Source organism: Marmota marmota, unplaced genomic scaffold (assembly GCF_001458135.2).
Source record: "Marmota marmota marmota unplaced genomic scaffold, marMar, whole genome shotgun sequence".
NCBI classification, from domain to species: Eukaryota; Metazoa; Chordata; class Mammalia; order Rodentia; family Sciuridae; genus Marmota; species Marmota marmota.
Window position 1 is genome coordinate 1,609,105 of NW_026000338.1, and position 25,510 is coordinate 1,634,614.

The following is a 25,510-nucleotide window of genomic DNA, read 5'->3' on the forward strand; positions in this document are numbered from 1 at the left end:
CTGACACAAGAGAAAAAACCCCAAGAATGAAATTAAAAATAGACAAAGAATTCAACCAATATTTCTGCAAAGAAGACATGCAAAGTGCCAACAATTATATGTAAAATGTGCTCAGTATCCTTGGGAAAATTCAAATCAAAACCTCATTGAGATATCACTTTATACCTGTTAGGATGGCTATTATTAAAAAACAAGTTAACAAGTGTTGGCAAAGATGTGGAGAAGTTGGAACCCTTCTACACTGTTGGTGGAATTTACATGGTGCAACTGCTACGGAAAACAGTATGGAGATTCCTCAAAAAAAATCTAAGAACTACCATATGATCTGTCAATCCCACTTATAGGTATGCATTCAAAAGAATTGAAACCAGGACCCTGAAAAGGTATTTATACTTTTATGGTCTTTGCAGAATTATTCACAATATCCAAGATTTGGCTATAACATAAATAGCTATTATCAGATAAATAGATAAAGAAAATATTGCCAAGCAATACTATTCAGTCTTACAAAATAAGGAATTCCTGGTTCACCTCTCTGCACTATGTTGGGTGGCCTCCTGAAGGTGCTGTGCAAACTCCTATGTTGAGCTGAGCCAGGACCAGGACCAGCACTTCTGGGGTGACAATGAAGAACAAGAACAATTACTAAATAAAAGCTAAACATTGAAAAATTTTCTTTTTACATAATTAAAGAACAAATTTATGAACCCTTCAGCAAAAGGGGTGACATAAAGAAAATCACGATAGTCAGGATAATATTAAAAAAACAGCATGAGGATTCTATTTTGTGCAATACTATTCAAGCACAGATGCAGAAAATGACATGCAATATGTAAATGGATGACTAAATCATTCACAATGACTAGGATACAGGCTTTAAGAAAATCAGGCAGTATAGACATGAGCATCTTGGGGGCCAATACAAGATGAGTATTAACAGGACCATGATGCTGACAGAGGAGACTATGGAAAACTGGCATTAAACCAGTGAGTAGTCAGAGCCCTGTTGTGAAAATTCACTCCTTATGTCTGTTGAATTTGTTGAAGAACATTAACCAAAGTCTGCAAACCAAGCCATTTTTACTAAACTTTGTTCAATGTCTCTTCTGAGCTGGAAGCCACTTTATGGTTTTCTTCTGGAAATTACTGAAGGACAGAATCCAAGAATGCCTTTAATTTTATTCTTAGAATCTTGGCCATGTGTCAGTTTACCAAAATGATAGCCAGGTCAAAAATTGTATTCCTCCACAACAACTTGATGTATAGTGTTGACTGAGCTGTTAGCCACAAATACCATCCTTCTTTCAGGAAGATTGGAAAGAATGTGAAAATTTGTTTTACCATGTTTGATTCTAAGTGGGTTAATGATCTACATTGGGACCTGGAATGATTTTTTTTGTTGTTTGTATGAGACAAGGTTTAATAAGTTGAATTTTGCTATGTTATATAGATTAGCTCTAAATTAGGGACAGGTGTTCAACAACTGAGTTTGTTTTCTATGTTGAATTCTAATCTCTAAAGGCAAACTTAGAGATCAAGGAACCTTCCTAAATAGTTTGTACAAGAGCTTGAGACAGTTCCAGGGCACACTACTTGCTTCCATGTTTTATGTATTATGAATTGGGTGCAGGACTTGAGTATTTCCTAAACAAATTTTTGTGTTTTACCTAAAGATTAAAAAAGCAAGGGGTTTGTGATATGGAGAACATCAAATACTCTAATAGATAAGGGAAGACACAATCAGTAAGAAATGGGATGAAATATCAGGGAACATGAGTTATAATATTCCCCTCACATGTTGAAGGTTCCTGTTTGGTCAATCATATTTTTTTTCTTTTTCAGAGTAAAATTGGGAACAGAGAGGATTTTTTAAAAAGAGCTTGAAGATTTTTTAAAAAGAGCTTGAAGTGAGACTGCTTAGCAAAAACAAACATAAAAGCTTCCTTCAGGAAATGTCTATTTCAGTCAATTCTCACATTTAAGTTTTTTCCAAGTTATGTTTATTGAGGTTCCAGCCTTAATAGAGGGGAGTGTAGGGAAGTTATTTGCATTTGTAAAGCAAGAGACGATTTTTTAACATTATATGTTATCTGTTGTCCATTTAAAGCTACTAGTCTAATATAATTTTCACTGATATGAATAAATGTGATTGTCCATCTAGAAACAAAGTATCTTCTGGCTTCTAGCACCTCATTGTGAACATATTTCATGCTGCAGTAAATGTGAGTTTTCCCATTAAATTCCAAACTGGTTATTTGGATTTTTAAAAGAGATGTAACTAGTTTTCAGTGCCTAAGAAGGAAGTATTTGCAGATATTTGATTTAATAAAGATACCATGTTAATTTTTAAATTTCTTTTTCACTGTGTTTTGAACTGATATATTTTATATTCTTTTGCAGTAAAATATAACTCAGATCTACTGGCCTTAAAACCAAGGACAATGATTCTAATTTGAATTCTGTCTTTTGTAACAGGTTTCAATAAAGTTGGACCAACATATAAAAATAAATAAATAAATAAGGAAATTCTGCCACATGTGACAGTATAGAAAAACCTGGAGGACAACATGGAAAATCCTGGAAGAGTGTTATTCTATCCCTCTCAAATAATATATAAGGATATATCTCAAGTTCCACATACATGTGAATTTATATGCACATGCATTCATGCACACACACACACACACACACACACACACAACATGGAGCTAGATCCAAATCATAATAGTTTTTTTCTTAAGCTTGCTGCTTTTCTTTTTGTTTCCTTGTGTTTTCTTCCTTTTTTAAACTTATTTTTATGCACTGATTTAATACACAAAATCCAGTATTTGTGAAATGAAAATGCAAACAAAAATTTTAAATGAATTAGCTTACTGTATTGAATGAATATAACAAATGTCATAATATTCAAAATATTTGCATTGTAGTCTGATTTCTTAGAAGACTGTCCCATGGTATTATTATGATTAAAATTGCCTTGTGCAAATATTACATTTTGGGTATAATGAAACATCAAGTGTTTATGTCCAGTAGCCAGTTGGATATATGAGTCTAGTTTCTCTGAGTCCTCTAGAGGATGCCCATCAAATGTCTCTGCCATGTCCTGGACCATATGAACATGATGAAAGTATTTTATGATGTTTGCTTGATGATTGAGAAGAGTTTGAAATTGGTCAAGTTCATGAATCCTGTAAATTTTGGCTACTTATGGTTTTCTTCATATTTTGTTATAAACATTGCCCTATTCCTTATTCCTTCTTTATGATTAAGAAACTAATCTCTCTGTGTTACTGTTTAGGGATCTTGGGTTCATTGTCTCTGCTCAGCAAAGAATTGAAGAACAGGACACAAAGAATAGCAAGCTAAAGGATTTATTGCAAGAGCAAAAGAAACAAAGTAACAGACTTCTCTTAAGTGAAGGGGCCCAGGAGTTGGGAGTTCCATAAGGAAGTACTGACTTGTTCTTTGGATATTCCTCCCATTCCTTTTTTTTAATCTTCTCTCCTTTCCATTCTCCTATCATTGATACTCCTGATGTCCATGCATCTATCTTAGTCTTTTTATTGGATCTCGTACTTGTGTACACAAGCACAGAAATGTCTGCCTGATTGGATTCCTTGCTCGTGTTCATGAGCACTTTTTCAACTGGCAAGTTTTCCTTACTGGAGGACCCTCTTTGTGCTCATATTGTCTGGGCCTGCCCATGACTTCCTCATTTGCCATCTTGCCCTGACTACCTATGCATTTCTGAATCTCCCTCAATCCCCCCTCAGAGGACACCCTGACTATTGTAGGGAGTTGGGATGATGACCGCTCTGGCTACTTCAAGCTGAAAAGGGGCGTAGTGAAGATTGAGTCTGAGTGTCCTCCCGAGGAGAGTTTAAGACGAAGAGGTGTCGTCAGGATAGTCCAAAGGCCCTCAGTAAAAACTGGCAGGTACATTTATGCAGGTTTCCATCTGTACAACCATCTGCATCTTAATGGCTTTCAGCCTGGAATGGATAAGGCAAGTTAATGTATTGAGAATACAAGGTGCAAAGATTAGATTTTTAATGAAAATTAATAGGGGGCCCAATTAAGGGAAAAACAAAGTTAATGAAGGGATAGCTGTCCTGACTGTGGCTCAAATTGTATTTGGTTCAATTCCCTGGTTATATCTATGAAGCCATGGTGCCTGTTTTTAAATTTTTATATTGATTTTTACTGTTTCTGTATTAATGATGTTTGTGTAACAGATTTTGTTGATTACCATACAGACTCCTCCTTCACTGGCCAATAAGTAGTCCAAAGCCAGATGATTGTCAGGATCACATTAGCAAGAGAGTCTAAGGATCCTTATAATCCTTAAAGAGCCTAGTCTGTGCTTTCTGCAAATATTTCTAGGGTATTAGTGGGATTTTTGAGAATGACTTCATGGTAACTAAATCCAGCCCATGGCACCACAAGGTCCATAGCTGCTCATTAATCCTAGTGCTCTCCTGGATCTTGACTGTGTGATATTATGTATGTTAACTCCTATCCCCTGCTGTTCAAGCATACCAAGGGCACAAGGGCCCATAAATTGGACATTATCAATACAAGGATAGGTGATAACTTGGTTTGTAGGCTGGGGAACAGGATTACCCTCAAAGGGTAACAGGTAGTTGTTGGGGCCATATATAAATGTGTATCCTGGAGGGGCACATGCCTGTGGATGGCTGAGTGATTTAACCAAGAAGGATTTTGAGGACCCACAGAGAAGAATCTATACATGAGCTAGACAGAGCTTCAGGAGGCACAGGCAGGGTTAATGACATCATGGTGTATGGCTTTAGGTGTATGGCTGAAAGCCACCTGCCAAGTGACAGAGATCTGTCCCTAACATATAGAACAGTCATCCACATAGGGGTGCCAGTTTCTGTTTAGGTAGGTGTAAGCACTGGGGTACCAATGGGTCAAGTTAGGAGAGTAGTTATCATATAAAGGGGAATAATTTGGGAAATATTGGCTTTGAGCACTGTATTGAGTAGAACATAGTTCCCAGCAGGGACAACATGACCTGTTGGATTGATAGTATAGAGCATAAAGTATTTCCATCTTATTAGAGTGGTAAAAGCAGGGTGTAAGCTCAGCACACAGAAAAGAGTATAATATCTGGAAAGATATTTATAAAGGTTTCATCTTGGTTCATTCTGAAGTAAGGGTAAGGGTTAAATTCCTAACACACACAGGCACACGACTCTAATAGATGTGTGAAGTGGGTGGCAAATCCAACAATTGGAAAGTCCATTTCCAATACTGATAGTCTGTAAAAAATTAACTAATGAATTATCTCCCCAAGGACCCAATGTAAAACCTGTACCTTGGCTGGTAAAGGAGATGGTGATTGTTATAACAACCAAGGGTTATAAGAGTAATAAGGGCTTAGCCATGTTTAAGAGAGCATAGGCAAAAGCTTCAATATGCAAAGCAAGATTATTTAAAATAAGTTAACGCCAAAGATAGCCTACATGTAGTGTTACAATCTTCTGGAGCCATTACTGCTAGTCCTATAGTAAGTAGCAAAGCCAGCGGTATTGCAACAAAGAGACGAATAACAATTATATCACTTAGCTCATTAACACAGGAAATTGAGATCTTCGTTGTCTCACAGGTGTAGTGGTCTGTAGGAATCTCCATTGTGGTGGGTGGAGTCAAGAGGGGGTCTCCATTCTTTAAGATAGTTATGATGTATCTAGGAGTCTTGTCCTGCCATATAAGCTGCTAAAGGGGTGGACATGATTACAGGGTAAAATCCCTCCCAGTTTAGAGTATGTAACCACTTGTTTAAATCTGTAGTTTTTATTAGAACAAGATTTCAGAAGAGGGGGGGCCCTTGATGACCTCTCTCAAGAAGTTCTTGTCGAATTTTTGTAAGAATCTGTTGAAACTTGACCAACTGAGTTGCATGAGATACTAATTGTGGGGTCTCAGAATCCAAAAGTAAATTACTGGACAAAAATGGCCTTCCATATAGGGACTCAAATGGAGTTAGACCCTGTCAGCCAGGGGTATTTTTTAGCCCTATTAGAGCCAATGGCAACAACTTAATACATGGGATCTGGGTTTCCCAGAGGAGTTTGATTAAGTGTCTCTTCAGACATTTATTAGTCTTTTTTGACTTTGTCTAAAGACTGAGATCTCCATGAGCAATGAAGGTAAGATTTTATTCCTAATGCTTGAGAGAATTTTTGCATTATTTTTGTCTTAAAGGTGGGTCCATTATCACTCTGAAGACTCTGAGGGAGACAGAATTAAGGAATAACTTTTTGAAATAAGACCTTTACAACTTATATAACCTTTTCAGATTTACAAGGAAAGGCTTTTACCCATCCAGTGAATGTATCTACCAGAACCAGTAAATATTTTAATTCGTTCCCCCAGGCATATGGTTAAAATCTAATTGTCAATCTGATGGGTCAATCAGACCCATCATCTCCAGGAGGGCAGAAATATTTATTGGAAGAATCAACCCACTGACAGATTTCACAACTCCGAATGATCTGTTGGACTGTGACTTTGAAGCCCTTTCCTGAAAACATTTTTTGGGGTATTATAATATAATACCCCAAATGTATAATAAGAGTATTATCTCTTCCCAAATGGTAGAGGTTATAGAAAGACTTTAAAATCTTTGATTGAGATGTTTGAGGAAGTTATGGGATTCCCTCAGGAGAAACCCACTATGCTCTATGATCTAACTGGTATTCTTGAGTTACAGCCTGTTGAGCCTCCTCTGCCAATTATTGAGGGTATTCAGGGGGCAAAAAGAAGTTTTCCTATAGGAACAAGGCAAATGTGGAACTCTGTAAAGTGGCAGCCTTGGCTGCTATATTCACAACCCTATTTCCTTTAACTATTGTGTCTTCCTCTTTTTGATGACCAGGGACATAAATAACTGCCACCTGAGAGGGCAGGAAAATTGCCTCTAGGAGACAAAGAATCTCCTTGACACCAACATGAGTGCCAGCAGTAGTGAATAATCCTTTCTTTTTCCAGATAGTTGCATGGGTGTGAAGTATAAGAAAAACACATTTGGAATCAGTATGTATATTGACCCTTTTATCCTTGGAATGTTCCAGTGCTTGGGTGAGAGAACTAGTTCCACCAGTTTGGCACTGGTATTGGTGGGAAGTGGCCCTGATTTAAGTACCCCCAAATCTGTTACCACCACATATCTGGATCTCCAATTCCATTAAACACCAATGAACTTCATGTAGATAGTGTAAGGTCAGGGTTATCAATAGGATGATCAGATATATCCAGTCTGATGGCATAATTTTTCATTAAAACTTCTTCACAAGAATGGAAAGGGTTTTTTCCTCTATCTCAGGTAAGAAAGATTGAGGTTTTGATAAGTTTTCAGGTAATTTTGGATTCTTCTAACAAAAAGGGCCAAATATTTAAGTATATGGCTATCTGTTGGCTATCTGTTATCCTAAGACTACATTTAGAATTTAGAATTCCTCCTATATCATGGGAGGTAAATATTGTCAGGGGCCTTCCCAGAATAAGTTTATATACCTTAGGGATTAAGAGTCCCACTGCAGCCACAGCTCTAAGACATCCAGGCCACCCCTTGGCCACCTTGTCCAATTCTTTATTTAGATAACTCACTGGATGGGGAGGGGGCCCCAAATGACTGTAACATATACTTGAAAGGTTGTTTGAGTGGGTAAAGTCAAGGTAGGTGCCTGGGTAAGAGCTGTTTTTAATGTATTGAAGGCCTTTTTAAAAAATCTCTGGAGCTGAGTTAATGATGGCATGTGAGTTTCCCTGTGCCTTTTTGAGGCACTGATAAAGGGGTCTTGCTTTCTGCACATATTCCAAATTTTATAATATTAGTTGTTCTCAGAAAGGCCATGAGTTGTTTCACTCTCTGAGTAAGGGGATATTACAGTATGGTTTGAATTCTTTTTGGGCCAAGCTTTCAATTGTCACCTTCCAGTATAACGCCCAAGTATGTAACCCAGGCAGGCACAATTGAGCATTTTCTAAGGAAATTGGCCAGGAAATTGAGAAGAGAGCTTGCCCCTTCAGAAGTCACTTTCTAAAGGTCCACATAAGAGAAGGTCATCTACATATTACAGTAACACTGTTTCAGGGTATAAAAAAATCCATGAGGTCCTGTGCCAATACTTGTCCAGACAGATGGGGGCTTCCTCTGAATTCTTGGGGAAGAACTGTCCAAATAACTGTCCAGCTTTATGGGTAGGATCCTCAAAGGGGAATAGAGACTGACTCTTTGAATGTAGAAAAATTCAGAAAAATGCATCTTTTAAGTCTAGGACAGTATAATATGTAGTTCCCTGGGGAATCTGGTTAAGGAGAGTGTATGGATTTGTAATCAGTGGGTATAGAAGGACCACTGTCTCCTTGACTAAATGAAGATGCTTAAATGTTCTCTATTTATTGGAACTCTTTGTGAGACTCCAATATAGGAGTATTATGAGGACTTTTCTACCAAAACTCCTTCTCATTTAAAATTCAACATAATAGGTATAAGTCCCTCCTTAATCTCAGAATGTAAGGAGTACTGTCTTTGGCAAGGAAAGTAGGAAGGATTTTAAAAATGAATTTTGACAAGGGTTTTAGTCTTTCTATTGAGTTGATATCTGACCAAATTGTGGGGTCCACTTTGTCTTTATTAAAGGTAGATAATTATATGCCCCAGATGGTAACAACAACTTGACCCTTAATTGAGATTAATAGGTCTCTTTCTAATATAGGGGTTGAGGTCTCTGGCATGATGAAAAAGGAGTGTCAGAAGTGGAAAACACCCCATTTATAAGCAAGAGAACTAGTAAAATATCTCTCAAGGGCCTAGCCCTATATGCCCCAAATGGTTACTTGTCTTGGGACTGAGGTCCTGGAGAGAAGGACAGGTCTAAGAATCGTGTTCCCATATCAGGAAGGAAGTTTATATGGTGCCTGTCTACAAAAAGTTTATCTGGGGCTCCTGAAACTGGACTTCAGTCATAGGAGCCATAAAGAAAGCCCCTGGACCTGTCATTGGGAACTGTGTGTGACAACCTTGATCCCCTCAGGTTCCAAGGACATCTAACCTTCTGATGGTTCCTTGACACAGAGGACAAGATCCAGGAGGCAATCCAATAGGTGGTTGACTCCTCTGGGGACAATACTTTTTAAAACAGCCTTCTTTCCTGCATGAGAAGCAGGAGGTGGAGGAGTACTGCTGGGACCTGCTTGCATGGCTGCCATCAATTCTCCATGTTATTCGTCCTTTCTTTTTCCTTTTCTAGGTCCTGATTATAGAAGACTGCTGTAGCATCCTGGACCAACTGGTCCAATGTTGTTCCCTGTTCCACAGCCAGTTTTTGGAGCTTTATCTGTATATCTGGAGGGAATTGGGTCATGAGTTTATCTTTAAGAATGATTTCCTTTGTCTATAACCCTGGCTCAATATTAGTATGTTTGGTAATGACCTCCCAGAGCCTCTGAATTTTTGGTTATCAGTGGCTCCTTTTTACCCTGAATCACAGTGGCCATCTGGGCATAAATGAAGGGTTTGACCTGGGCCCTTCTTAATCCTTCCATCACACATTATTAGAAGTGATGTCTGTCCCAATCATCCTTATCCATGTCCATATTCCAATGTAGTTCTGTAAATGGGATGACATGGTCACTGGTGGGAATATCCCAACTTCTTCCTGTCACTGTCACCTTTCCTCCCTGAGAATATAGTAATCATTTCCACTATTAATAGCCTTTTGTAGAACCCTTTATCTTTCCAGGGTAGTCAGGGTTTGGCCCAAAAGCAACATCTTTCCATGTTAAGTCATAAAGGTTTGATAGCTGTTAGAAGGTCTGAATATATTGTTCCAGGTTTTTGATGTAGCCACCTAGGTCCTCTCTTATACTTTTTAGTTCAGTGAGTGAGAAAGGAATGCGTACCATCTCAGGTAAAAATTTTCTTCCTGGCATTCACCTAAGGGGAAACACCTGGGTAAGAAGCATTTTGGCATTTCCTGACCATGGGAAAGTTTGCCCCTGAATAAAGAGGGCATGGTTTTAAGCATACTTCCTCTGTCTTTGGTCCCCTTAGACTAGAATAAAGCCGGGAAGAGGGCTTGGGAACAGGAACCTGCTCTGTAAGTGGAGCAGGTGGGATTTCCTTTTAATCTGATGGAGGTTTATTATCCTCAAGCAAGGGATTTTCCTTTTCTGGGGTTTTTATTTCCAGTTTAGAGCAGCATAAGCCTGCCAAGGTCTGAGTGTTAAGTTTATAATCCTTTGATAGTTTAGAGTGATCCTTTAGACAAAAGAACAATTGTGCATAAGGAACATCACTCCATTTACCCTCCTGTTTACAGAATAGATCTACTGTTGAATGATACTATAGTTTAGAGTCCCCTCTGGTGGCCATTGTTCTCCATCTCCCAATGGGTACTAAGGCCAAGCCTCAGTGCAAAAGAAAATCAAGGATTTTCATTTTAATTGGGGATTCATCTTAACCCAGTTTTTGAGCAGACAGGAGAGGGGTGAGCCTTGTGGGATTTTGAGAGAATTGGATCCCATCTGGAAACAAAAAGAAAGATGAGGTCTTGATGGGGGTTGCCTAATCCCCATCTCACTCTTTTATAAATCCAGAATGGTGGCTCCAGCCTGCAGTCCAGTAGACTGTCTTGGCCCAAGTCTATCATGACCTGATAGGGACTAGCCAAGCTTATTCATGGCCAGTGGTCTAGGTCCCCGATATTTCTTTTTGTAACCAAGATATCTTTGGTGTCTCCATTCCTTGAATACGTGTATCTCCCAAAGTACTGCTAGCACAAAAGGATTGATGGCTGCCAGGAGGGAAAGGATTTGTAGGGAGGGCACCCTTCTAGTGAATTCTTTTGTCACCGTTTCATCTAAGGAGTCACTTGCCAGCCTAGTGTAAAGAAATTCCACCCAGGAATATGGCATTGAAACCCACCTAGTCCTTGCTTTCCAAAGTGCTGCGCAAACAAAATGAAGAAGATGGCTAGCCACTATCATAGTTGCCTCTTCCTTTCCCCCTCCCCAATCTCTTTTTATTTCCCTCATGCTTTTTTGAGATAGGGGGATATGATCACTTAAATGTCTCAGAAAGGAAGGAAGTTCTTCCAGATTGGGAGTGGTCTTCTCTTCTTGCCATGGATAGTCCCCCTGGCAGAAGGGACAAGGAACCAGTGGAGGACATAAACGACCTATTAGCAGCCTTACATCTGAAGATAGAGTTCTCTCCCACAAAGAGGAGAAGAAACTGTACCAGTGTTGTCTAGGACAGTGAGGTCTATTGCTCATTTTGTACCCGCTCAGAAAAGCAAAATGAATCAGTCTTGGAATTCAGCCTTGATAACTGTGGCAGGGGACTTTCCCAGCCTTAGAGAATCAAAGAAGTGCCAGACGATCAACTGTCACTTTGCAGGTCTCATCAGCCGTTTAATGCGACTGCTACTGACCTTTGAGTCGGTGGTCCTGATCCCGGATGAGCCCCCGCGTTTGTTACCGTCTAGGGGTCTTGGGTTCGTTGTCTCCACTCAGCAAAGGATTGAAGAACAGGACACAAAGAATAGCAAGCTAAAAGATTTATTGCAAGAGCAAAAGAAACAAAGTAACAGACTTCCCTGAAGAGAAGGGGCCCAGGAGGAAAGGATTGATAGGAAAGGATTGACTTGTTCTTTTGATGGGCTTTGGGTTTTCCTCCCTTTTTATCTCCTCCCTTCTCCACACTCCCCTCATTGTTGCTCATTGGTACCCCTCCTGTCCACACGTTTATCTTAGTCTTTTTATTGAATGCTCACTTGTGTGCATGAGCATGGAAGTGTCGGCCTGATCAGGTCCCCCACTCAGGTCCATGAGCACTTTTATCAACTGGGAAGTTTCTATTATTGGTGGACTCTCTTTGTGCTCATACTGTCTGGGCCTGCTACTGACTTCCTCATTCTCCATCTTGCACTGTCTGCCTATGCAGTTCTAAATTTTCCTCCTCTATGGCCTGGCAAAGAGCCTTTGGAGTATTCTTAGTCCTCCTTCATTACACATTCAACCTTACCCTGAGTATCTGAATAACCTGGGTGGTATACAAAGGACTTTTAAAAACATATCTTGGTACAGAATATGCTAAGAAATGATATTGCAAAATTTTGTTGACAATTCACCAACTCTAGTTCATTTTTAATTTAGTGATATTATTTGGTATGAATTAACAAAAAAGAAATCACTAGGAATGGAAATATTATAAAGAGTGAGTTCATCAGTCTGAGTAAGTGCTTTTGAAGGTCAGTTTATCCAATGACACACAAATACTGTCATTTATAAAAAAAACTGGTATCACTATTTGGGTATAGGATATCAGAATATATTTTTCTTTGTACACACAAAGGTTTCTTATCTTTTTTTCTTTTTATAGTTTACAAGGAGATGACACATACTAACTCTGGTGTATCCATACAATGTAGTACTTCTCATCAACAAAAGGAAAAATATACCCATATATATGACACTATGAATCTCAAAACCTTTTTGCTCAGTTAAACAAGAACACAGAGGACTATATGACACCATTTATATGAAGTCCTAGAAATATCACAAGAAATCTATACAAAAAAAAGGAAACCAGCATTTGCCTGTGAAGGAAGAGAGTGGTCACTGACTGGGAAGAGACCTGAGGAATGGTTCTGGGGGAATTATAAAGTTCTCTAAATATATAGAGTTTTGTGTTACATGTATATGTATTTGTCAAAACTAAATAACTGGGGCTGGGGTTGTGGCTCAGTGGTAGAGCACTTGCCTCGCATGTGTGAGGCACTGGGTTCGATTCTCAGCACCGAGTATAAATAAATGAATAAAATAAAGGTCCATACAACCATTAAAAACCTAAATAACTGGTATAGTTCTGATTTGCGAGTATCTTTATGTAAATTTTAACTCAAAAGAAAAAAGGAACAATAGCCAAATATTAAACTCTAAATATTCACATGATATATTATCTAGGGTTGGAAAGTAATGTTGTCTACAGCTAACCTTAAACCACATCAAAAAATGACATGAATTGTTGGACGCATAATAGACAAAGATATGTAAATATATATGTATATATACACACATATGTGTCATATGTATAGATGTATGTGCAAAAATTAAAAAAATTGCTAATATCATAGTATCAAAGTGATCGTTATACAGATGTCCAGCCATGGACATGCTATGCAAGCATTCAACCACTGAGCTATATCCTCAAGCCCAAATCCTTTCTTCCTTAAAGCATGTTTTAGCAATTTTGAAGTCATCACTGTGCTAAACATTATTATAATGAAAACATTGTTCCCATGAAAGAATGTTGATTTAGGAACAATTCTATGAGATAAGAATGTCAGGGTCAGAAGATACATGAAATTGTAGGTGATGTCACATATTTTCTAGGACAACTGTATAATGAACCATAACACTTTTCAGTTTTATGAATAGGATATAGGAGGGTCAGTTTTAATATCAATGCAAATGAATAAAATAAAAAATGCATTTATTTGGGTTTCTCTTGGTTGTAACTACTGATTTATTAAATATTTCAATCTTATTTTAAACATAGATTGTTATAAATAAATATTGGCATAGGAAATATTGGGAAATGCAAGTCAACATGAGGAGAAGATAAACAATATCTTCCATCACTATTAATAATTTTTAAGATTTAACTCCTCACTTCTCACTATGCTTGAACAAAGAAATGAATATTAAAGGAACAAACATAATATCTGCCTTAGACACAAAACTGGGGGAAGAAAACACATCATTCCTGATGATGTACATGTTATGGCAGACTGGGAAATTATATCAAAATATGTTCACACACAGAGACTATAACAATCAATAAGGATAATACTTCAGAAGATAATGCAAAGAATATTTGAGAAGATCCTGCAAAGAAATGGATCTGTATCTGATAATTTATTTAATAAAAACAAAGTAGAATGGACATACTTAAGAATGATCAAATGGAAAATCTATTTCACAGCACAGGGGAAATACACCAATGTCAAAATAAAATGTTGCCCTTGCAACAGGAATGCACTGGGCTCTAAGCCAATACCTTCAGGAGAGTTGTCTGAAAAAAGGCTGAGGTGGACTGCAGGCAGGGTGGGTAAACCCCAAACAGAGTAGAGAATGGACTTTCAATTGCAATGCAGTTTATAAAACAGGATTTCTGGACCTGAACTCTCCATGACTTCTGGAATCCTCACAGCACTGTACTGATCAAAAAGAGGCCCACAGTGTTCTCTGGCTTCAGAGTCACCAGTGGGGATAGAGTCTAGAAGTTGGCACTGGGTTTTAAATTTCAGAGCATTGTACTTGTCAGGAAATGGAGGCAGCCTGTATCCTAGGATGGAAAACTCAAAAAACGTGACTGATTCAAGAGTAAAGGTGTAAAGGGGTATGTGTGGGTGCTTCTAAAGCACTCGCAGGTCAGTAATTGTAGCTAGACTAGACTCAAGGCTTCAGAATGTCAAAACAGAAATTGGAGGTAAACGGGAATCATCATTGCATCACAAAGTACTTTGAGGTCTGAAATTTGAAGCCAGAAATTGACTGTCAAAATGTATTCAATTAATGGGATTGTGTTTAGCCCTGGTGGTGTCATGTGCCCGCACATCCATTTCTTTTTGATAAGCACACATGCACACTGGAAGCTACTGACAGAAAATCATGGGGAAGGAGTTGCAATCTTTGGTGGAAAGAAAAAGAGAACCAACATCTTGAGGTGATCTTTTAGGAGAATAGTGGCTATTCCCAGAGCCCCTGATCAGATTCCACAGAGACTCAAGATGAAATTCAGAATTCCCTAAAGAATTGGTGAAAAGCAAATACATTCTGTGATCCAAGCTTGACAGTTGTTTAGTGGGAGACGTAAGCAGTAGGGCTCTGGAGTTCATTCTATTGTGCTATAGATATCCAAACTCAATTAGCTGAAATGCAAAGCCACAGGGAATATCTTTATGTAGATATGGGGTTTCCAGAGCCACCATTCAGTCTTCAGGACCCACAAATGATTGTGGAGGGTGGAGGAAGGGATGAAGATGGAATGCTTTTGGTCCCTCCTGGGTATGCTGTTGCTTCTATTTTACTCTCAGAGCTCAGCGTGACTATCAGTATTATACCTGGTGAGACTACTGGAAGGACAAGGCCACAGGGAGGTTCAGGCCCCCATTCATCCCCAGTATCTTGTGCAATAACTGCCATGTCCAAAATGCTTCATGAACTGTGTGTTGAATACACAAAGCAATGAATGAATGAGAAGGACCCTTGTGGTGTTAGATGGTAGACACCCTGTCCTGGAGTTGGATGCAGGAAACAGTTTATCGGGATTTAAGGACAAGATGGGCCACTGGTTCAAGTTCACAAGGTGCTTCAAGATCATGGAGGATCTGGACTCTCTGGGACTCAAGAGTGGACAGAATTTCCTGAATGATATTGGAGAGGGGCTCATCTGGGATTTTAATGAGACCCCTATGTCCATCCTTGAAATTCCAAGGTGCTTGATGAGGCAGTGAGAATGCACCAGAGGTCTAGGACTCTGGAAATAGTAGTGGGGTTTATGATTTTTGATTGTGACTCTGGCCAGTGGGAGGGAAGCATCCCTGCCTGTTTCTTGCATATCAAAGCAGTTTTCTGGTCAGACTTTGGGAAAGAACATGACCAGACACCTGAGGTCCTTTACCCATTTGTAATAATGGTGACTTTGCAACCTGACTTCAGGATCCAAAGGTTATTAGGGTCAGAGAGTTAAGTCAATGAGTTCCTACCACTGGGGTTTCAATTCAAATTGCTAATTTCTAATTTGCCAAAATGATGCTTTTCCTCCCTCGCTGATTATTTTTCAAAGAGGCACAACCAGGATTTGGTTGTTTGCTTGTTTTTAATACAACAATGAAAAAGAAATGAAGAGAATAAAGACAGTGCTGTGCAAAAGCTTTGTTCAAGAAGTGATTATGTAGGAAAAATGCAAATCAACAAATTCAATGCATGAGGGTGAAAAATTCTTAGCAGATAAATTGCTTGGAAGGAATTTGAGGGATTTATCAAAAAAAGCTATCAGAATCCCTCCTGCCCACAACCCCAAACTGATCCCTTCAGGGTTTCAGCCATTGCAAACTGGTCTCCATCTCTGACATTCCCCTCTGCTACACATAGAGCTCCTCCAGAGAAAAGGGAGGGGTGTGCAGACTGATGGAGTGGCCAGCAGCAATTGCAGCCTGTTACTTTTAACCTCCACACTGCTGCAGGTGAGTCATGAAATGACCTCCCTGACCAGAGCTGGCACTTGGAGTCTTCCTCGACACAGCTATTTCCCAAATTCTGAAGCTCTCTCTTGCTTGGGTAGATTTTGATAGTTACCTATGGGAAGTCCCAGGTGGTTTCTGCTCTGGAAGCCACAATGCTGCCTTACTCACCCTCAGTTGGCTACACAGAAACTGCAGTTTTGACTGATCCATTCTTGCAGAGGTGCAATTCCCATCCTCCAGGCCTTCCAGGGTGTTTCCCATCAACCAGTGTTTTACTGGCTCTGAGAATGTTAGACCTGCATGATACTTGGAACCTCATATAGCTTGCTCCTGTCTCTCCACCACCTGAGCCTCTCATTTCGCAAGTCAGGGAACCAAAGCTTCAGGAACTGAGGTGAAATGCCAGAGGTCAAAGGTTATGGTGGTTTAACACTCCAAACCAAGACCCCTATCCCTATCCAATCGCTATTTCCATGCTACAGCTTATGATTCTAGCAGTCTACATCTCTTGGTAGATGTTCCAACATTATATGGAGAATAGGAAGAGTGACCAGGTCCAATGTCTCGAAAACAATAGGGAAAAACGGAGCTAAGAATGATCAGCACCATTTGTGCAGACTGGCTGCAGAGACTTTTCTGTAAAAATACTTTTGTGCAGCTTCAAGTCTGGTCTGATCAGATCCTTCTTTGCTTTCATTCGTAGTGGAAAACTCACAATATTGGGGGTGACTTCTCTTGAAGATAAATTTCATTTGTTACATAGATACTTTGAAAATGAATGCCTTTGTTGGTGAACACAGGCAGGCAGTCCTCGCCACTCCCTAACATCTTACTTACCTCAGGGCAACACACAGTGTGGACTGGAAGACTGTCCTGGATGGATGAGCTGTGCATGTGCTTGAGCTTCTATATCTGCACATGAAGGTCTTCATGTATCGGCATAAACCCTGCCACCTAACAACATACTAGTCCCATCATCCAAATGCAAGGTCACTGGAACCAAATATGCTTCCACAAGTGTAGGGATGGTCCTGGGGAAAAATATTCTCCCATGCACATGAAACCATATAATCACTCATGTGAAGAGTAGAGGAAGGAACCATGTCTGTACATGTATATAAGTGTGGAACTCACTGATGGGGTTGCACAGTAGGTGAGAATGTGTGACTCGACTAAAATTGTTCATACGAGTGACTTTTCTGGGTGGGATTGCTATGATTCATATGCAAGGTGTCCTCCAAAAGCTCCTGTGTTATCACAGGAATATTCAGCAGTGAAATGATTGGAATGTGGGAACTCTAGCCTAATCAGTCCATCCTAGCTATAGTGCCTGACTAGGTGGTCACTATAGGCAGCGGGGACATAACTGGAGGAAGTGGGACACAGGCTGTGCCCTGGAAGGGTTCATCTTCCCTGAGGACCCTTTCCCTCCCCTCTCTCTGCTTACCGGCTGCCGTGGCTTGAGCACCTTTCCTCCACCGTGCCCTTCTGCCATGATGTGCTGCCTCATCTTAGGCCCAGAACCAAAATAAACTTTCCCTCATCTGTGTTGTTCTTGTCAGATATTCTGGTACCAATGACATAGCTGACTAAAATAAGCACCTTCCTGTACATGGCTGTACAGTCTCTAGAATCCAGTCCTTTGGCTGGAGGGTCCCAATTAGTCTGACCTTTTCTCACCACATCAGCCTCCAGTGGACTCTGCATGCAAGAAGCCCTGGGCTGTTCATGGGTTGTAGAGAATCACAGGTCTTTAGAGTACCAATGTGTCTTCCCTCTTTACCATACATTTTATTTCCTGGCATTTGAAGAGCGCCAGTGTGGCTGGAGTTTATGCAGAAATGGTAGGCTAACAGGAGATGAGATAAAGAAGTGAATGGGATTTTATAGTATTGGATGGTCCTAGGGTGGGTGCGGCAGGAAATAAAAGGGGGTTTCTGAGCAGAGAAGTGACAGAATCTGTATGAAGGGCCCTACATATGGTTTCAGTAAGAGACACTCAGGAGGCAACACAATAACAGAGGATTCAGTGAGGAGGCCATTGCTGTCAGAGAGTGACACATGATGATACAGCACACCAGAGAGATTCATGTAGATGGGACTGAGCACTGTGGGTATTGGAGATTCTAAGGAAGGCATAACTGAAAGCACTCATGAATGAACGGTGAAGGTGAGAGGAATCCAAAGATGCCCTCAAGGTTTTGGCTTGAGCAAGGAAATGGATGAGAGTTGACATTCCTGGATGGGTGAAGTGATGGGAATAGGTGTGATGGACAGGGGTTCAGGGCCTCAGTTTTTTGAACGATATATTTGAATTGGGCCTGAATATTGGAGGTGCAAGTGGTTAGACTGAGTAGGCAATTGAACATGTGAGCCTGGACTAGAGGGAAAGATTTGGTTTGAAATACTAATGTGTGATTCCTGTCTGATATAGAGAAGGTCAAAGGCGTAAATCTGTGTATAGTCTAAGGCAGAGTGTCAGCTCTCCATCACTTTAATGAACACCTGACATAGTGAATAGAAAAAAAGAAAGGGTTTGTTTTGCCTACAAATCTGGAAAGTTATACCATGATCAATTGGCCCCACAGTTTGGGCCTCTATTGAGGCAGCACAACACACACATCAGGAGTGCGTGATGGACCAGAACCACTTACCTCATGGCCCAGAAGCAAAAGAGAGAAGGAGAATAGCATTGGGCTTCCAGTTGTCTCTGATGGAATGCTCCAATGCTCTGAACACTGGTTGCTAGTACACACCTCATAGTATTTGCCACCTCCCAATAGCACTGAGCTGGGGACCAATACTTTATCTTATAGACTTTCGGAGACAGTAAAGATCCAAACCATAGCAAGAAGTGAGCATAGGTACAGAGAAGATATCAGAGAGTCAACCGCAAGAACACGCCAATGAGATAAGAAGGAATGAGCCATGACCCTGCAAAGGGGCAGACACTGAGGCAGAGGGAGAACCACGACACAGAAATGTGCTGTCAACCACAGGAGCAAAGTATTGAAAGGAGGAGGAAGTGATCAACAGTGGCAATTTCCACTCCTCAGTCAAGTCAGACCAGTATTGCCCCCTATTGACCAGAAACGACGACTAGCTTTAGTTGCACACAGGTTATGTGCAGACCCCATTTCAGTGGAGTTGTGAGGGGAAAAGTTTAATTGGGGAGGATTAAAGAAAAATGCAAATAAAAGTTGGGGAAACCCAGTAGACACAGTGATCTTTGAGGATGATATGCTAGATGGAGGGGGACCTGAAAGAAAGGTAGGGTTTTCATTATTTCCTTTCTTTTTTCCTAAGATGAGACAATTTGCAGAATTTGCAGAAAAGTTTAATTGGGGAGGATTAAAGAAAAATGCAAATAAAAGTTGGGGAAACCCAGTCAGTACTGACCAGAATCACCCAGTACAGGAGCATAATTTTGTGATGTGCGAGAGAAAACTGGGAGCATCATAAACTGAGGGTGAGTTTTGAGAGGAATGTTGAGAGATTATCCATAGCATTGAGATGGTAGGCAGATTATCTACACACAGCTGTTGGTAGGTGGGAAGTTTTGTAAACATTTGGGAACTTTCTTGTCTTTAAATGTGTCATTATCTCAGACTGGGGCTTTGAGTACTAGATGGAATTTTGCTGAGACAGGATGCTGTAGTCAGTTTTTTTTTTTTTTTTTTTTTTTTTGGTCACACTGACTAAAAGAACAAACAGCCACCTCTTAGAAGAAGAAAAGTATGTTTTGGCTCATGGTTTCGTGATTCTGCACACAATGGGCAACCCCATAGACCTGGGCCTAGGTGATGCCTACTTCATGGTGAAGGGCATTGTGAGGGAAGTAGCTCAGAATATGGCATCCAGGAAGAAGAGAGAGAGCTCTGCAGACCAGGGACAAAAGTTGCATACCAAATGCATGTCCCCAGTGACCCACATCTCCAGCCACACACGGCCTACCTACAGTTACCACCCAGTTAATCCATGCTAGTATTTTCTTCCACTAATAAGGTTAAAGCTTTCACAAACTAATGCTTTCACCTCTGAACATTCTTGCTTTATCCCACACATGAGCCTTTGTGGCACACCTCCTCTCAATCACAACAGAGGATAAAGTGTGAACTGCAGCACCCACAGTGGAGAGAGTGACCTCAGTAAATCCACAAGGTTGCAGCAAAGCCCCCTGCCTTTTCTCTGACATGGCTTGGTGCAGGAGATACAGTCTTGGGAATGCACATTCCAAGCTTATGTTCGCTTCTGTGCATTTGCTTGGTAACAAGGTCTGCTGTGGAGGTGTCTGCTGCCTGGTGAGCCTTGACAGCATGGAGCCCAAGGACACATATCATGGTCCAAATACAGGGCTTACACCCCAAAGGAGACAAAACCTACTCTAACTACCTGCCTGATGAAGGTTGAGGGTGGGTCTTTGGGAGCACTAAGCGCTTCTTCTCCCCAGGGGAATAGCGTATTTTTGTGCCCACAGCCAGTCCATCTGCTGCAGCATACACCTCAGTAAGCTGAGCTTGGGTGTCCAGTGATTGCCACAGTCTCCTACTCTGTCTGGCTTCTGGTTGCTATGGTGATGCGGGCAGGGGCCAGAAGCTCTGCTATCTCAGTGTAAATGAGTGGGAGCCTGTGAATATAGAGGGGGGAGTTGAGTGGGAGGGGGAATTTCTTGCTGGTGGAAAGAGCCTTATGCACTTGAGCCTGTTAGTGATTAACACCTCCTGGGCCCTGCCTCCAAGTAATCACACCATGATTACCAGAGCAGGCTGGTAGGACTGAAAGGAGCCTCATAGCACATAGCAGAGGGTCTTCCTTAGAGTCATTTCCCAGAAGAATGCACTGCATTAGGAAGTGTTTTTCAGCAGTAGTGCTCTCTCTGGTAGGACTGCTGGGCATGAAGCTTCAAGAGCACTTACAGTGTGCCAGGCAAATTCATAGGACCTGGAGATGCCCAGGGGGGAAGACCGTGCTCACCCTATGGGTTTGAGGCCATGGCCAAATCCAGATGATCATCCCAATAGTGGACATGCCCCCTCACTCCTGCTCTCTCTTTCTCCACTTCTGCTGAAGCCCACAGTGGGGTGGGGGACAAAGATGAAACTAGGGGAAGTTGGCTGAAGTCCTGAGAAGCTCAGTCACCCCCTCTCTCCAGTTAAGAAGCTCTTTGTCTTAATTCCAGTAGTCTTGTTCAGCCACCCCAGTTTCCAGACCCATAATCAGCTCTGCATCTCAGTGTCCAGACCCACATTGGCCTAATCTGCCTGGTGGCTGGTTGCTATGGCAATCCTGCCAAGACCTTTCATCACTAAGTGAAATAAAAGGCAGCAGGAAACCTGGAGTGTTGGCCATGTTGGGGAGGGGGGCCTGGAATTTGATTATGCTAATTACACTAATTGAGAGACTTTTGTGATTAAAAGCCCACAAACATAGGCCAGGACATTAGGGGGCTTGACTGGAACAAGGGGGCTTCAAACAAGTAGGAAATGCTTTCTTCATTAGAGAAAAGGGCACAGAATACTTTGCAAGATAAGGAAAGGTGCCACCAGATTAGGACTCAAGGGAATTTCGGAATGCATTCTGACTACTATGTGGAATTTTAATTAAAAATCCAGACCTCAATTTCTGTCTGGAGCATGTTGGCAGGGAGAAATCCTGAATTCCCTCCCTGAGCGCAAAGGGGTGCAGCGCCCCTTGCTGGCCTGAGGGCACGCACCATGCTGTTGACACTCAGCCTGTGGCTCCCGTGGAGTCCAGGTCGGCATTGGTTTGGGGCACTCAGCAGCTCTGCTGCCCACCTCTCTGCAGCTCGGACCTGCCTTGTTTTCCTCCTTTCAGCCAATATTTTGGACTCTATAATCAGCTTAGGTGTCTAATGATTCAGTCATGGCTTAATTGGCCCTAGCTGCTGGTTGCTATGGCGATGAAGCCAGCAGCTCTGCTCTCTAAGTTGAAATGAGGGAAGCTGAGTTGGGAGGGGGACAGCAAATGGAGAGGTCCAAGATTGAAGGGGAGAAGACTCTAACTAAGCTAATTGATAGTCTTTGCTGATTAGAAACCCATAAACACTGGCCCCAGGGCCAAGGCAGTGGGAGGTGGAGCTTACCTGGGAAAATAAAACATCCTATACAAAGGAAAAGGTTTGTACTAGACACCTTCCCAAGAAGTAATCCAGGGGGAGAGAGAAAGTTCTACTCTTCAGGATCTCATTATGAGGGTTTGAGGACACAAAGATATGGGGGAACTGAGATCAGCCTCCCAGGAGTCTAACACTCCTCAATTTTCAATCCTGACAAGTCACTGAGGCTGACAAGTGGGAGGGGCCTGGAATTAAATCACATGCTGGGTAACAGCTATGCAGTCCAGGGCTCCTGATGACCTTGCCTGACCTTCCTCTCTGGCTTAATCTGCCTCCCTTTGAGACCAGGATGGAGCCCCCCATTTCACAAAGACATGAAGCCAGGAGGACAAGCAGCCTGCCCAGGGACACACAGTCCCCTCTGGGATGACACAGTGGTTCTCCTGGCTTTTCCTATTCACCAGGCAAAGGGCATGTGGACCAAGAACTTGGACACAGAGATATTTATCTCTTCCAGGTTATCCCAAGGAGGGTTTTAAAAATATATGTTTAGGGAGAAGTGACTGACAATCTGCCTATTGCTTCTCCTTGAGGAAAGTCCCCATCCTTCCCTTCTTGTCCCCCTCCTCTTGCTCAGGATAAAGCCTCCTTCTGGAAGTCCTTTCAGGATCCAGGCTCTCCCCCTACTGGTGGGCAGCACTGTTCCCCTTGAACACACAGTGCAACTATTCTGGAGACCCCACGATCAGGCTGCCAAGCCAGGATTATAGATCCAGAAGGAGCCTACAGGAAGGGAGGGGCCCTGTGTCTGGGCGTGGGTGGTCAGGGAAGTCCCCTGGAACAGTACTGGAGCTGCTTTCCCTCTCTTTGCACTCAGTGCAGCTCAACAACCTCACCCTTCACAAGCAGGAAAGAATCTTGCATTTGGGTCCTTCCTCTTGGGGGGTCATAGTCTGTGAAAAGCCATGTGGAAGTTAAGGGACATACTTTTCCTCTATTTCACAAGTGAGGCAGAGATCCACATGGTCAGTGCAGGACACTGATAATATGTTCCTAAATGTGGACGCATGAATGAAGGTGCCACTCTCCCTTTAAAATCCTGACCCACCATCTGACATAGGTCTCTCTGTTCCCACATTGTCAGGTGTGACAGTCTGCCCTTGTCCTAGGGCCTTCAGTTTTCTGTTAAGCAGGGCTTGGGGGAACTTTGGCTCCCCCTAGAGGCATCCCCAGTGTTTTGACTCCCTGTGTGAAGGACAGACCCCTGCCTCAGGCTGGACCTTTCTCTCTTGGCTGGTTGGAGGGAGGGCGGAGAGCAACCTGTCCTGCACACATCAGGGGGATCTGCTCCACCTCTTGCAAGAGTGAGACCCACAGAAGTTCTTCCATTCTGCAGGGTGTTGGGGGGTGACCACACAAAGGCAGGAGCTGGGAGATCATCTTGAAGGAAAACAAGCCCCTCCCTTCTCACTGGAGGAAACTCTGCAAATCAATTTTACATCTATGCCTTTGCTGGGAAATTGCAGTTGAAAGCCAGCATCTGCTGTGGGTTCACAGGGTACCAGTGGGCATCATCACAGAGAAGCTGAGTGTGTGAGGAGATCATGACCCCGGTTTGTCTGTATAGGATACAGTGATCAGTTTGTCAGGGAAAACTCTTGCAGCATCCTGAGATAGAGGGCAATGTTAGTATGTGATAGAGTAACCAAAGAAAAGTAATTTCAGATGGTTCAGGGACAGAGATTGCTTCAAAGAAGATTAGCATGCCTGCAGCTTTCTAAACATTCAGATAAACAATGGTCAACATGGCCCTAAGGTGATCAAATCTTTTTCCTCTCTCTCTCTCTCTCTCTCTCTCTCTCTCTCTCTCTCTCTCGTACTGGGGGTAGAACTTCGGACACTCAGCCACTGAGCCACATTCCCAGCCTTATTTTGTATTTTATTTAGAGACAAGGTCTCCCTGAATTGCTTAGTACCTTGCTTTTGCTAAGGCTGGCTTTGAACTCATGATCCTCCTGCCTCAGCCTCCTGATCCCCTCAGATCACAGGCATGCACCATAGCGCCCAGCCTTCATCTTTCTTTTAATTCAATTTTGAATGAATGGGCATTTGTTTGCCCAGAGTTTGACAACTGTGCCATGCTACTCAAGACAGGTGCTCCTGGATCAGTCTTTTCCCCACAAACGGAATCACATTCTTTTAAAATGTTCAATAACCTTAACTGAGGATATCGACAAGTTTGTAATACCAAACATGCAAAAGTGGGCACAGGTCACATTCTGCATTCAAAGAAAATAACAAAATTATAGCCCAGAACCTTAACTCCTTAAAAAGTATAAATGCATTCAAAACTGCAGCAGGAGTCCACACAACATTACTGTGAATGAAAACTCTCTCTCTCTCTGACATACATCATGAAGATTGAAAACTTTAAGTGAGTCGATAAGCATGTTTCCACACAATTGACCAAATACAATTTGTTCTATCTCAGAAATTAAGGAATGTAAAAGTAATAAACAGTGAGGCAACAATGTGGAAGTAACAATTATATTTTCAAGGAATGTTTCATGATGTGGAGAAGGGGAAATATCTTAATTATCTGTGGTCATGAGGTAAAACCTTTGTTTTGTTGTACCAATTGCTTGTACCAATGCTCTGTATCTGTGTATTTTGTATTTTATTAATGGGATCACAAATATTTTATGTGTCAGTATATACTGAATGGTCTCTATGAGATTATAACAAGTCTAGTAGTGTACTCTCATCTTGGAATATCTCACTGGGCTGGAGGAAATGTGTCCCTAGACCTGGGACTGGACAGAAACAACGGGACCTAAGTGGCCTTGTGCTAAATCAATGTGTCTAAATGGGGAATCAATCATCATCAAGATAGATATCCAGAGGCACAGGGCAGGGAGATTTACAACATGGCTATAGAAGGACTTTCCCCATTCTCCACCTCTAGAAGAAGCTATGCAACTTTATACAGAGCTGGGAACCCTGACGTAGGAGTGTTTATGCTGTCCCTGAGATACCTGGAAGGACTGGCCCTGCTTTTCAAGGCCTCTAACTGTCACAGCCCAGCACAGCCAAAGGACAAAGCCTGGTAGCACAAAGGGACCTTATTCCAGTTCATTCACTGTTTGTG

The 25,510-nt window shown here is 41.6% G+C and overlaps 1 long non-coding RNA gene and 1 pseudogene across 2 annotated transcripts in view; one reads left to right on the top strand and one right to left on the bottom strand.

The window, feature by feature from the left end:
- The first annotated feature begins 542 nt into the window (after positions 1–542).
- On the top strand, positions 543–2,010 carry LOC107159280 (annotated as a pseudogene).
- Positions 2,011–2,935: 925 nt separating this feature from the next.
- LOC125614514 overlaps positions 2,936–25,510 on the bottom strand; it is a 95,091-nt gene continuing 72,516 nt past the window's right edge. The window contains exons 3-4 of one of the 2 annotated variants that reach the window (XR_007345104.1): positions 11,466–11,542; positions 2,936–9,376 (exon numbers count right to left, since the gene is read on the bottom strand). This is a non-coding gene — a long non-coding RNA (uncharacterized LOC125614514). Of the gene's footprint in view, positions 9,377–11,465; positions 11,584–25,510 lie in introns of both variants that reach the window. The other variant, XR_007345103.1, reaches the window with a different exon arrangement.